Source organism: Rhinolophus sinicus, linkage group LG01, assembly GCF_036562045.2.
Source record: "Rhinolophus sinicus isolate RSC01 linkage group LG01, ASM3656204v1, whole genome shotgun sequence".
Taxonomy (NCBI): Eukaryota; Metazoa; Chordata; class Mammalia; order Chiroptera; family Rhinolophidae; genus Rhinolophus; species Rhinolophus sinicus.
The window spans coordinates 90,566,554-90,580,929 of NC_133751.1; positions in this window are offsets into that span (position 1 = coordinate 90,566,554).

Genomic DNA, 14,376 nt, shown 5'->3' on the forward strand with positions numbered 1-14,376 from the left:
AATTCTCCAGAAAATGAACTGAGTGATATGGAAATATGTGACTTAAATGACAGAGAATTCAAGATTACAGTTCTGAAAAAACTCAACGAGACACAAGAAAACACAGAGAGGCAGTTAATGAACTCAGAAACACAATCAAAGAAAACATGAACATTTTACCAAAGAGATTGAAATTTTAAAAAAGAACCAAATACAATCTCTGGAGATTAAGAACTCAATAGAAGAAACTAAGAATGAAATAGCCAGCATAGGTAGTAGAGTTGACAAGATAGAGGAAAGAATCAGTGACATCGAAGATAGAAACCTGGAAATGACACGGAAGGAAGAAGAAAGAGATTTGAGACTTAAAAGAAATGAAAGAACGCTACAAGACCTTTCTGACTCCATCAGAAAGAGCAATGTAAGAATAATGGGCATACCAGCAGGAGAAGAAAGAGAGAAGGGAACAGAGAGAATATTTAAACAAATAGTCGATGAGAACTTCCCAAACTTGTGGAAAGAACTGGATCCAAGAATCCAAGAAGCAAATAGAACACCTAATTACCTCAACACCAACAGACATTCTCCAAGGCAAAACAGGCCTTCTCCAAGGCACATTATATTCAAGCTGTCAAAAATCAACGACAAAGAAAGAATCTTCAAGGCAGTCAGGGAAAAGAAGATAGTAATCTACAAAGGAAAGCCCATTAGATTATCATCAGATTTTTCAGCAGAAACTCTACAAGCCAGGAGGGAGTGGAAACAAATATTTAAACTATTGAAAGAGAGATATTATGAGCCAAGAATAATACACCCAGCAAAGGTATCCTTTAGATATGAAGGAGGAATAAAGATCTTTCCAGACATATAGAAGCTGAGGGAATAGTCTAACACATGACCTGCACTACAAGAAATACTAAAAGAGGCATTTCAACCACCATCAACAGGGACAACTTGTGGCAACGAAAACATAAAAAGGGGGAGAGTAAACATAAAACATAAAAAGGGGGCCTGAACTATAATATGGGAATGGAGAAAGTAGGCATGCTGAAGAAAATGGAATACTCTAAATATCAAACTTTCTTTTACATAAACTTAAGGGTATCCACTCAAAAAAAAAAAAAAAAAAATCCAGAACTGAAATATGTACTGTAATAAAAGAAGAAACAGAGGGAAACATCATAGAATACCACCACACAGAAATAATAGACAACAAGAAAAAGACAAAGAAATAATGGAGACACACCTTACCAGAAAACTAAAGATAGAATGACAGGAAATCCTCACATATCAATAATCACCCTAAATATAAACAGATGGAACTCACCAATAAAAAGGCACAGAGTAGTAGATTGGATCAAGAAACTAAACCAACCATATGCTGTCTCCAAGAGATGCATCTCAGCTACAAGGACAAGCATAGACTCAAAGTAAAAGGGTAGAAATTGACACTCCAAGCAAATGGTATCCAGAGAAAATCAGGTGTAGCCATAATGATATCAGATGAAACAGACTTCAGGGTGAAACAGGGAAAAAGAGACAAAGATGGACATTTCATAATGGTAAAGGGGACTATACAACAAGAAGACATAACAGTCATCAATATTTATGCCCCCAATCAAGGAGCACCGAAATACACCAAGCAAGTACTAACAGAACTAAAGGGATAAGTTGACAAAAACACAATTATACTAGGAGACCTAAATACATCATTAACAGCTATGGATAGGTCATCCAAACAGAAAATAAATAATGAAATAGCAGCCCTAAATGACACATTAGATGAAATGGACATAATTGACATCTATAGAGCACTTCATCCTAAAACGTTAGACTATACATTTTTTTCTAGTGTGCATGGAACATTCTCAAGGACAGACGATATATTGGGACATAAAATTAACCTCAGCAAATTAAGAATATTGAAATCATACCAAGCATATTCTCTGACCACAAGGCTTTGAAATTGGATATCAACTGCAAAAAGAAAGAAGGAAAAACATGGAGATTAAACAACATACTTTTAAAGAATGACCAGGTCAAAGAAGAAATTAAAGGAGATATGAAAAGATACATAGAAACAAATGACAATGAAATACATCTACCAAAATTTTGGGGATGCAGTGAAAGCAATTTTAAGAGTGAAATTTATATCATTTCAGGGCTATCTCAGGAAATAAGAAAAATCCCAAATAAATAACCTCATGTTACACCTTAAAGAACTAGAAAAAGAAGAACAAATGACACCCAACGTCAGCAGAAGAAAGGAAATAATAAAAATCAGAGCTAAACTAAATGAAATAGAGAACAAAAAGACAATGGAGAAAATTAAGGTGACAAAGACCTGGTTCTTTGAAAAGGTTAACAAAATTGACAAAACCTTGGCTAGGCTCACTAAGATAAAAAGAGAGAAGACACTAATAAACAAACTCAGAAATGAAAACGGGGAAGTTATCATGGATGCCACAGAAATACAAAGGATCATCCAAGAATACTATGAAGGACTATATGCCACCAAATTCAATAACCTAGAAGAAATGGACAAGTTCTTAGAAACATATAGCCTTCCTAGGCTGAAACATGAAGAACTGGAAAATCTAAACAGACCGATCACCAATAATGAAATTGAATCAGTCATCCAAAACCTTCCCAAAAGCAAAAGTCCGGGACCAGATGGCTTCACTACTGAATTCTACCAAACCTTCAAAGAGGATCTAATACCAGTCCTGCTCAAACTCTTCCAAAAAATTGAAGAAGAGATAATACTCCCTAACTCATTTTATGAGGCCAACATTACCCTGATACCAAAACCTGGTAAGGAAAACACACAAATAAAGAAAACTACAGACCAATATCTGTGATGAATACAGATGCAAAAATCCTAAACAAAATTCTAGTAAATGGAATGCAACAATGCATTAAAATGATTATTTATCACGACCAAGTGGGGTTCATCCCAGGGGCCCAAGGATGGTTCGACATATGCAAATCCATCAATGTGATACACCACATAAACAAAATAAAGGACAAAAATCATATGATGATATCAATTGATGCAGAAAAAGCATTTGACAAGATACAGCATCCATTTATGATTTAAACACTTAATAAAAAAGGTATAAAAGGGAAATACCTTAACATAATAAAGGCCATATATGACAAACCCTCAGCTAATCTCACAATTAACGGTGAAAAACTGAAGCCTTCTGCTCTATTTTCAGGAACATGACAGGGCTGGCCCATATCACCTCTGCTTTTCAACCTAGTGTTCGAAGTCCTCACCAGAACAATCAGGCAAGAGAAAGAAATAAAAGACATCCAAATTGGGAATGAAGAAGTAGAATTGTCACTCATTGCAGAAGACATGATGCTATATATAGAAAACCCTAAAGAATCCACCAAAAAGCTATTAGAAACGATGAACGAATACAGTCAAGTTGCTGGCTTCAAAATCAACGTACAAAAGTCCATTGCATTCCTGTATACTAACAATGGAATCTCAGGAAAAGAAATAAAAACAAACAAACAACCAAAAAAACAAAAAATTAACAAACAACAAAAATTATTTTTGCAAATGAAACAAAAAGAATAAAATACCTGGGAATAAACTTAACCAAGGATGTGAAAGAACTATATGGTGAAAACTACAAGACATTTTTAAAAGAAATTGAAGAAGACACAAAGAAATGGAAAGACATTCCGTGCTCATGGATGGGAAGAATCAACACGGTTAAAATGGCCATATTACCCAAAGCAATATACAGATTTAATGCAATCCCCATCAAAATCCCAAAGGCATTTTTTAAAGAAATGGAACAAAAAAAAAATCATCAAATTTGTTTGGAACTACAAAAGACCCTGCATAGACAAAACAATCTTAAGAAAACAAGAACAATGCTGGAGGTGTCACACTCCCTGACTTTAGCTTGTACTACAGGGCCACAATAATCAAAACAGCATGGTATTGGCAGATAAACAGACAAATAGACCAATGAAATAGAATTGAGAACTCAGAAATAAAACCACATAAATATGGACAGATCATTTTTGACAAAGAAGCCAAAAATATACAATGGAGAAAAGACAGTCTCTTAAATAAATGGTTTTGGGAGAACTGGAAAGCCACGTGCAAAAGAATGAAACTGGACTGCTATCTGTCACCATGTACCAAAATTAATTCAAAATGGATCAAAGACTTAAGCTTAAGACCTGACACAATAAACTGCATAGAAGAAAACATAGGTACTAAACTTATGGACCTTGGGTTCAAAGAGAGTTTATGATTTGATTCCAAATGCAACGGAAGTAAAAGCTAAAATAAATGAAAGGGACTATACTAAACTTAAAAGCTTCTGCACAGCAAAAGAAACCATCGACAAAATAAAGAAGCAACCAACTGAAAGGGAGAAAATTTTTGCAAACAGTGCTTCTGATAAGGCGCTAATATCCAAAATATGCAAGGAACTCATGCAACTCAACAACAAGAAAACAAACAACCCAATTGAAAAATGAGCAGAAGACCTGGAGAGACATTTCTCCAAAGAGGACATACAAATGGCAAATAGACCTATGAAAAAATGCTCAACATAAGTAATCATCAGAGAAATGCAAATAAAAACCACAATGAGATATCACCTCACCCCAGTCAGAATGGCTATCATCAACAAGACAAATAGTAACAAATGTTGGAGAAGCTGTGGAGAAAAAGGAACCCTCATACACTGTTGGTTGGAATGCAGACTGGTGCAGTCACTATGCAAGGCAGTGTGGAGGTTCCTCAAAAATTTACGAATAGAATTGCCATATGACCCAGCAATCCCTCTCCTGGGTATCTACCCAAAAAATCTGAAAACATCTATACATAAAGACATGTGTGCTCCAATGTTCATTGCAGCTTTTTTTACGGTGGCCAAGACATGGAAACAACCAAAATGTCCTTCGATGGATGAATGGATAAAGAAGTTGTGATATATATACACAATGGAATACTATTCGGCGGTAAGAAAAGATGATATAGGAACATTTGTGACAACATGGATGGATCTTGAGAGTGTAATGCTGAGCGAAATAAATCAGACAGAAAAAGCAGAGAACCATGTGATTTCACTGATATGTGGTATATAAACCAAAAACAACAAAAGAACAAGACAAACAAATGAGAAACAGAAGCTCATAGACACAGACAATAGTTTAGTGGTTACCAGAGGGTAAGAGGGGTTGGGGGTGGGAGAGGCGGGTAAGGGGGATCAAATATATGGTGATGGAAGGAGAACTGACTCTGGGTGGTGAACACACAATGGGATTTATAGATGATGTAATACAGAATTGTACACCTGAAATCTATGTAATTTTACTAACAATTGTCACCCCAATAAATTTAAAAAATAAATTTAAAAAAAAGAGAGAGAGAGAGAGTAATCAATTCTGTCTCAACAGACCAAAACATAAAAAATATTTTAGTTAGACTTGCATTTTTACAGTTTGGAAAGATTAGTACATCTTACTACTTCCTTATAAATTATTTAAATAATACCTCTTTTCTATGTATTTTACTATCTTAATACTTGATTGATAAAAATGCTTCCCTTAAACTGGGCAACTGTTTTCTTACCCTATCTCTGTAGAAATTACTTCTCCTCTACCATTTTATAAACTTGGCAAAGGCAGTTAACCTGCTTTGCATTCTCTAACTTTATATCCCCTGGTGTTCTCAGAACAATGCCTTGTATTTAATGAATACTCAGTGAAATAAATGTTGAATAAATTTGAAACACATGTAAAATGAGGTCTCCTTATGGATTAATTTGCATATTTTTGGTTGCCAAAGAGACTAAGCTTTGTAGGTATCTTTATGCCCATTTGTATTTTCTCTTCTGGAAAAAGAAAAAAAAAAAAAGACTATATCTTTTGTTCCTTCTTCCCATATTTGTTTTCACATTTATATGTAGAATTGCTTTAGGTATCTGATATAAAACCTCTCTTGGTTAAATGTTATATGTATCTTTTTCTTCATATATTTTAGAGTGGTGTTAAACAGAAGTTTTATTTTATCAATATGTTTCATTCACTGTAGAATAATTTTCATTTATTCCAGAAATATTTCCTCTTACTCATTCTCTTTATTATCTAATTCTGAAATTCTGACTTAATGCATATTCACCATGATTCTGAATCTGTCTTTTATATTTTATCTCTTCTACATATGGGATAATTTTTAGATATAGCTTTAAATTTACTAATTTTTTCATCTTTATTTAATATGCTATTTAACCTATTTTTTTCTCTTTCATTTAAATCATTAGGAGTTTCCTGATATGAGTTAAATGGTGTAAACACATTTTGCTTTGGTTTTCCCACTAACGTACAACTATTAAATATTACCATGGGGTTATTTTATGACTCGAGGAGGTAAGTAATATCAGACTGATCAAGGGAAAATATCAGAATTTGAAGTACCACTGATAGGCATAAAATTACTAGAAGTGGAATTAAAGGAATAGACAAAATATATAATTATGAAATACTGAAACTTTCTGATTGAAAGTTTCACCATGTTTATGACAGAAAAGATTAGAAAATAATATAGCCCTGGTTATAATCTTCAAAATATAAATAGGAGCTCTGATGAGATGCTGGAGAGAAAAAAGAAAATCCCTTTTAAAGGATTTAAAATCACCTAATAGGAATCAACAACCTTAGACAGGAACAGCACAAGAAATGTTTGGAAGAAGGCATTAATTCCCAATAATTCTACAACTAATCAAGATATCTCCACCTGTCACAACAAAAACAGATATATGTAAATAACATATATGTAAAAAACATATATGTAAATAAAGGGAGAAGATTTCAGCCTGCACTCTAAGAGTAATATTTAAGAAAAGACTTCAACTAAAAAATAAATGTAATAGAACAGCACATTAAATATGGGGAAATCTGAAAAGAGAAGAAACAAATGTGAGCAAATGACTTTGGAAAAATACATAAATCTAAATGGATAATTACAAAATGACTAGAAATGTATAAAATGCTAGTAACGTGGTAACGTGTTTGTTTGAAATCTAAATGAATATGAAAAAGTGACTTGGTATATGCCAGAACAAAAGTAGCCAAATACGGATTCTTGATATAAAAATGCTGTAATTCAAGGGAAAATCTAATAATGTTCTGAAACTAAAAGTAGTAAATTATTATAATCAATTTTTTTTAAAAGTTAAAGTGATAGAAAAGGCACAAAAAAGTAAAAGTCACAACCTATTAGAATGAAAATAGAGGCAAACAATGAATAAAATGGTCCTCTTGGTGAGGAACATAGGTGATATGGAAAGAAAGAAAACAAGGAATCAATACAGTAAAGAGTAAAATTAAAAGAAAGTAAAAAATATCAATTGTTACAGTAAATGTATATAGACTGTATTCTCTTCTAATAGAGACTGTCAGCAAAATTTGAACTAGCTCTATACTATTAGAAGAAAATACTAAAGGGATAAAGCAAATTTGTAAATAGCAGTTGGATGAAGAGATACTAGACAAATGCAAAAAGAGTAACAAGTCGAAGTAATAATAAAAATAGTAAAGATCAATTTTAAGTTAAGTATTACTAAACACAATTAAGAGTGATATATCATAAAAAGTAACAATTTATGTAGATATAAGAATCAAACCTGTACATAGCAATTAAGAAAAATTCTAGATGAATAAACTGTTGCAATTCAGTCGAGAGAGAGAGAGAGAGAGAGAGAGAGAGAGAGAGAGAGAGATGCTCACAATTTCCAAACAATTTAATTGTGAAAGGGAAGAATCAGGTATACATTTCATCAATAATGTGGGAAACTAGTGCTGCGGCCTGTATGGTGAGGAGGGTTCAGCCTGAGGGGGAAGGGTGAGGAGATAAAGAAAAGACACAGAGACAGGAAAGCTGGGATCAGACGGTCCACCCTCACAGATGGCGGAGCAGTGGTGCAATCTTTATTTCACATACAGTTTCTATACAGTCTTAGAATAATTGTCTATACTAGCAAGTATTGGCGGAACAAGCAGGTATTATTAGAACATTTTGTTTTGTGTATTGGTGAGATTGTATGTCTATGGCTGCATTAGTGTTATCTTGTACTTTCTGGGAAGATGTTGAGGCGAGGCTTCCCATGGGAATGACCTTGCAGCTGCAAGGGCCTTGTCAGTTCACTGCCCGCTCCCTACAACTAGAAGATGAATAACATTTACAAACTGATGGAAAAACAAAAAAAAATGACAAAAGGGCTTCTAAAAACTGCAAAGTTGTAACAGCAGTAGAGTGAAGGAAAAGTGGAATAAAAAGATGATGAAAAGAGAACTCAGTACCAAGCAGAAATAATTGTTTTGTGTAACAAAGCTCACAGTTTTCCAAGGTATGAAAAAACTTTATATTCTTGTTGGTTGTGAGAATGGGAGTTCCTTGGCTGACGGCAGTGCCGCCATGAGTTCAGGTGAGTTCAAAGAGGTAGAGGGGGTGAGCGTAAATAAAGAATTTCACTGACAAGCTATATTTTTGGGTTCAATGTGCTTCTGTAGCAACAAAGATAATCATTGCATTGTGAAATAAGAATCAAGTGTATTTTTTCATTGGATGGGAAGAAGCCCAATAAGAACTCAGACACATAACTGTACCCCAAGAAATATCCCAGCCTAAAACATAGTCATGATACTTCACTACCAGCATACACACAACAAATAGCACAGTCCACTAAATCACAATTATTTGGCCCTTATTATTAAAAATGAAACAACAGAGAACCTATGAATGGATACTATAATCAGATGAAAAATAATAAAAAATAAGATATAAAAAATGTTTGACAATGGTGCAACAAAATAAGTAAAAAAATCACAAACTGTAATAGAATTTAGTTAAATGATAACATAAAAAAGCAGGAAAAGAACACCTCAGAATAGATGACACACAAAAGCAGATAAAATATTATATCTTTTCTGATAATAAAAGTAGAAGAAAATGAAATATTTTACACAAAAAGAGTTGAAATTGAAAGGAAAATAAGTGAAAACAGATGTTATGAGAAACAAAGTAAGTTGTTCCAAACTATGTATATCCTAAGGATATGGATTAAAAAGGAATATTAAATGGATCAAAGAGAAACTTGTGGATATTGAAGACAGAAGAAAAAAAGACCAACATAAGTATAAATGGAATCTTCAACCAGAAAGCAAAATAACAGAATAGGCCAAATTTTAGAAAAAGAAAGACAAACAGATTACAATCTTACAAAACAGGTGTCGGAGTTTTATCTAGCCTCAGATTTCTCCACAGCAATATTCAATACTTAAAGAAAATAGAGCATTATTTATAATAATTTCAGTGAAAAATCACATATACTACAGATATTATATCCAAACTACTATTCAAGCATAAAGTCAATAGAACAACAGGTTTGAATTTGCAAGAGCTGGTGAATATTGCTCTCATTATCTCTTGCGTACATTACGATAGGATAAACTCTGGATAATCAAGAGATGTGTGGAAACAGTTGACCAAAATGACTGTTGCTGAGAATTAATGATAACTGTGAAGTTCAGGAAAACAATAGCAACAATAAAAACTTGTGGGTATTAGAGTAAGAGAACAGAAGATAAATATTATAAGATCAAATATTGTAGATATTATATGATTAATCATAAATTAAATAAAAAAAGGAAAAATGAGGGAGGATAGTATATAGATTTCCTCATCCATAACAACAGAATATCATTTAAAGAAAAACATTAAAAAATAGATGTATGAATATACTTAACAGTAAAAAGAGTATTTATTTAAATAAAATTGGTGATGGGACAAAGAACCAATTAACAAAGTTAGAGAAAAAAGTAAAACAAACTTAAGGGAAGAAGAAGGAAAGAATTAAAATAGCAAAAAGAAAACAAAGGTTAAAATCAAACAAAAGAAAACACATAGAAGTAATAAATTTACATTTTGGTTCTTTAAAACAAAACAACTACATTAAAAATGAACTGTTCATTTTATTTTGTCATAAGGGGACACTCAACTAATTGAATAATGGGCAGCTCTCTAGGAAAATGTGATTTATCAGAACTGTCTTCAACAATACAAATAAAGACATTTTGATTCCCACAGAAATAACAAGAAAAGTAGTTAGTATAGTCACTTAATCTTCCCTAAATAAATAAATAAACAAACAAACAAGTGAGAATAAAAATAATAGGACCAGGCCACAACTTCTTAGAAACAATTTACCAAAAATATAAGCGCATACATTGAAAATGTTAATTCACTTTCTATCAGGAATAAAATAGTAACAATTAACTAAAGAAGTTGGAAGTGCATAAATAAAACCTGACCAAGTTATGTTTATTCCAGGAAAGTAAGAATGATTTGAAATTAACAAATCTATTAATATCCCAACCTACAAATGAATTTAAGAAAAAATATTATATGAAAATTCCTATCAATGCTTAGAATACAATTTAAAACCTTCAAAATTTATATTTATTTTTAAAAGGCAATGCCGCAGATAGATCCTTAATGATAAACTGTATCGCAGGTCATATGTATGTATATAAAATAAGCAATTTAGAAGTAATTGCCAAAATAATTAGACACAAGGAATAAATTAGAAACATTAAAAAAAAAAGGGACAAAGAAAGTAATCTGTATTTGCAAGTGATATAATTTTAAACCTTGTAGCTCCAAATGAATCAACTAAGAGATTAGTACAAATAATTGGGAAAAAAAAATAATGCTGTAAAACTTAATTGACATCAATATTTTCATGTAATCAAATTAAAGACACACACAATGTAAGAACAATGAGATTCTAATAACCATAAAAATGGTATATAATCTAGGAATAATATTAGTAAGAAATAAACACATTTTGAAACTCAAAATGCTTTTGCAAGATATGACCTATACAGACTAAAAAAACGACCAACTTCTTGGAAAAAGAAAATTAAAACTATGCATAAAAACTATCCTAAGAAAATCAAAACCGAAAAATAAACCAGGAAAAATAATTACATGTGCAACTGTTAGTAAAGTAAAGGCTTCTAACTGGCCATAAATTACATCATGAATTTAATATAATCATAAAAAAAACACTAACAGAACAATGTTTTGGGGGTGGAAAAGATTCTAAAGTTTCTATGGAAAAAGACAAAAAAGCATGACTATCATGAAAATCATGACAGAAAAGGATAAACAGTAGAGCTCCTCCTATCAATTATAAAGCCTCAGTAATTTTCAGAACAATCTAATGGCATAAAAATAACTAGTAGGCCCAAGGAGCGGTGTTGAAAGTCTATATAAAAGCCAAAATATAGTCTCACCTTTTCTATTTAACAAACACATTCAAAGCATTGTGTTGGGATATTTAATCAGAGAATTGAAGTAAACTTATAGACCATGTCACTCATGAAGTAAACTTATGTACCATGTTATACATGGATAAATTTTAAAAGAATCAAAATCTTAAAAAAAATTATATATATATATATATATATATATATCTAGAAAGAAATCACGGTGGAATTTTTAAATAATCTCCAAGTGGTAAAGACTTTCCTAACTTTCAGACAAACCCCAGAAGCTATAAAAAATATTGATAGAACCAACCACATACAATTTTAGATTTTTGCATCAAAAAGACAAATTAAATGATTTTTAAAACTAGGAAAAAATATTTACAACCCTACATCAAAAAGCTTATTTCTCAGATATCTGAAACTTGGTCGCGTGAGAGGTGTTCCTTGGAATCTCCCCTGGAATTTACAATAAATTGAATGTCTATAATTCAGAAAAGGAAACCCTATGCAACACACAACCATGTCTGGGAAATCCACGCATCAAAACATCTGATGGTGGGCAAATTGGGCAAGAAAGGAAGGAGGGAAGGGGAAGTGCAGGACTGTGGGCCATAGGACACAGTCGGGGCTCACTGCCATCTCAGGGAAGGGAAGAATCCAGGATACAGGTTCACTCCCTGTGGCCCACAATCCTGTCTGAGGGATCAGCATATAATACCATTGTACCCAGCATTCAGGGCAGAGACCTCAGGTGAGAACTGTGGTTTAAGCCCTCACTGCCAGGCAGAAAACAGAAAAATAAAAACGTGGAGCCTGGCCAATTCACCCCCCACCCTCCCAGAACTTGCCCCCGCCCCCACTCTCCCAGTGTTAGAGGCAGGCTACAAAAGAAACCGTAGCAGTGTCGGATTAAAGATCAGAATATTTGTAGCCCTGAGAACTGGAGAGACAGCCCCGGAGTGGCAGACACACACAGTACAACTAATTCCTGTGACAGGGAACGAGCTGAAGGGGTGCGACAGCTGTAGGCTGGGAGTCTCCATTGTTCAGAACCACAAACCACCTGCCACCTCTCCCAGCCCACCCCACACCCACCTTTCCATTTTGATCCCTACAGGGGCAATCAGGGCTGCTGAGACACATAAGTTCTGGATTGGCCTGCAGGAGCAGCGTTGGGTTTCAGAGGTTCAGAAATGCATCACCCAACACATTCTCCCATGGGGGCAGTGCTTGGAGACCCAGACAACTTGATCACAGAGGAGTAGCCCACCTCCCAGGAAACATCCTTTCACTCTAGAAGCCAGAACAACTCAAGAGAAAATAAAACTCTACAGCAACACCTACTGGAAAGCAAAAGAAAGGCCTTTTTGGAAGGGTGGGGGGTGAATTGGCCAGGCTCCATGTTTTTGTTTTTCTGTTTTCTGCCTGGCAGTGAGGGCTTAAAAGTTAAATAATTTTTCCTAGTTTTTAAAATCATTTAATTTGTCTTTTTTTTTTTTTATGCAGAAATCTAAAATTGTATGTGGTTGGTTCTATCAACATTTTATAGCTTCTGGGGTTTGTCTGAAAGTTAGGAAAGTCTTTACCACTTGAATATTATTTAAAAATTCCACCGAGATTTCTTTCTAGTGTTTTATATATATATATATATTTTATTTTAAGATTTTAATTCTTTTGAAATTTATCCATGTATAACATGGTACATAAGTTTACTTCATAAGTGACATGGTCTATAAGTTTACTTCAATTCTCTGATTAAATATCCCAACACAATGCTTTGAGTGTGTTTGTTAAATAGAAAAGGTGAGATTATATTTTGGCTTTTATATAGACTTTCAACACCGCTCCTTGGGCCTACTAGTTATTCTTATGCCATTAGATTGTTCTTAAAATTACTGAGGCTTTATAATTGATAGGAGGAGCTCTACTGTTTATCCTTTTCTGTCATGATTTTCATGATAGTCATGCTTTTTTGTCTTTTTCCATAGAAACTTTAGAATCTTTTCCACCCCCAAAACATTGTTCTGTTAGTGTTTTTATTATGATTATATTAAATTCATGATGTAATTTATGGTGAATTAGAAGCCTTTTCTTTACTAAGTGTTGCACATATAATTATTTTTCCTGGTTTATTTTTCGGTTTTGATTTTCTTAGGATAGTTTTTATGCATAGTTTTAATTTTCTTTTTCCAAGAAGTTGGTCGATTTTTTTAGTCTGTATAGGTCATATCTTGCAAAAGCATTTTGAGTTTCAAAAATTTATTTATCAATCTGCTGGAGAATCCGCTCCCATAGATGTCGAGGACGAGAAATAATAATACATTAATTGCCATAAAAAAACAAGATAGCAGGGAGCTTAGAAAGAAAATGAAAACTCTCCAGAAAACGTACTTAAAGACATGGAAATATGTGACTTAAATGAGAGAGAATTCAAGATTGCAGGTCTGAAAAAACTCAACAATATGCAAGAAAACTCAGATTAAAAGAAACGAAAGAACTCTACAGTAACTATCTGACCCCATCAGAAAGAGCAATATAAGAATAATGGGCATACCAGAAGAAGAGAGGGAGAAGGGCACAGAGAGTCTATTCAAACAAATAGTTGATGAGAATTTCCCAAACCTATGGAAAGAACTGGGTTCTCAAATCCAAGAAGCAAAGAGAACACCTAATTACCTCAACCCTAACAATCCTTCTCCAAGGCACATTGTATTAAAGCTGTCAAAAATTAATGACAAGAAAAGAATTCTCAAGGCAACAGAGAAAAAGAAAGATGGTAACCTACAAAGGAAAGCCCATTAGATCGTCATCAGATTTTTCAGCAGAAACTCAGGAGGGAGTGGAATCAAATATTCAAACTATTGAAAGAGAGAAATTACCAGCCAAAGCTATCCTTTAGATATGAAGGAAGAATAAAGAACTTTCCAGACATATAGAACCTGAGGGAATTTTCCACCACATGGCCTGTGTTTCGAAAATACTAAAGGAGGCTATTTGACCTTAAACAAAAAGTCAAAAGAATGCAAAACCATGAGAAAGATTACTATCAGACAGAGGCATGAAATGGCAACCCTAACAAGGAAT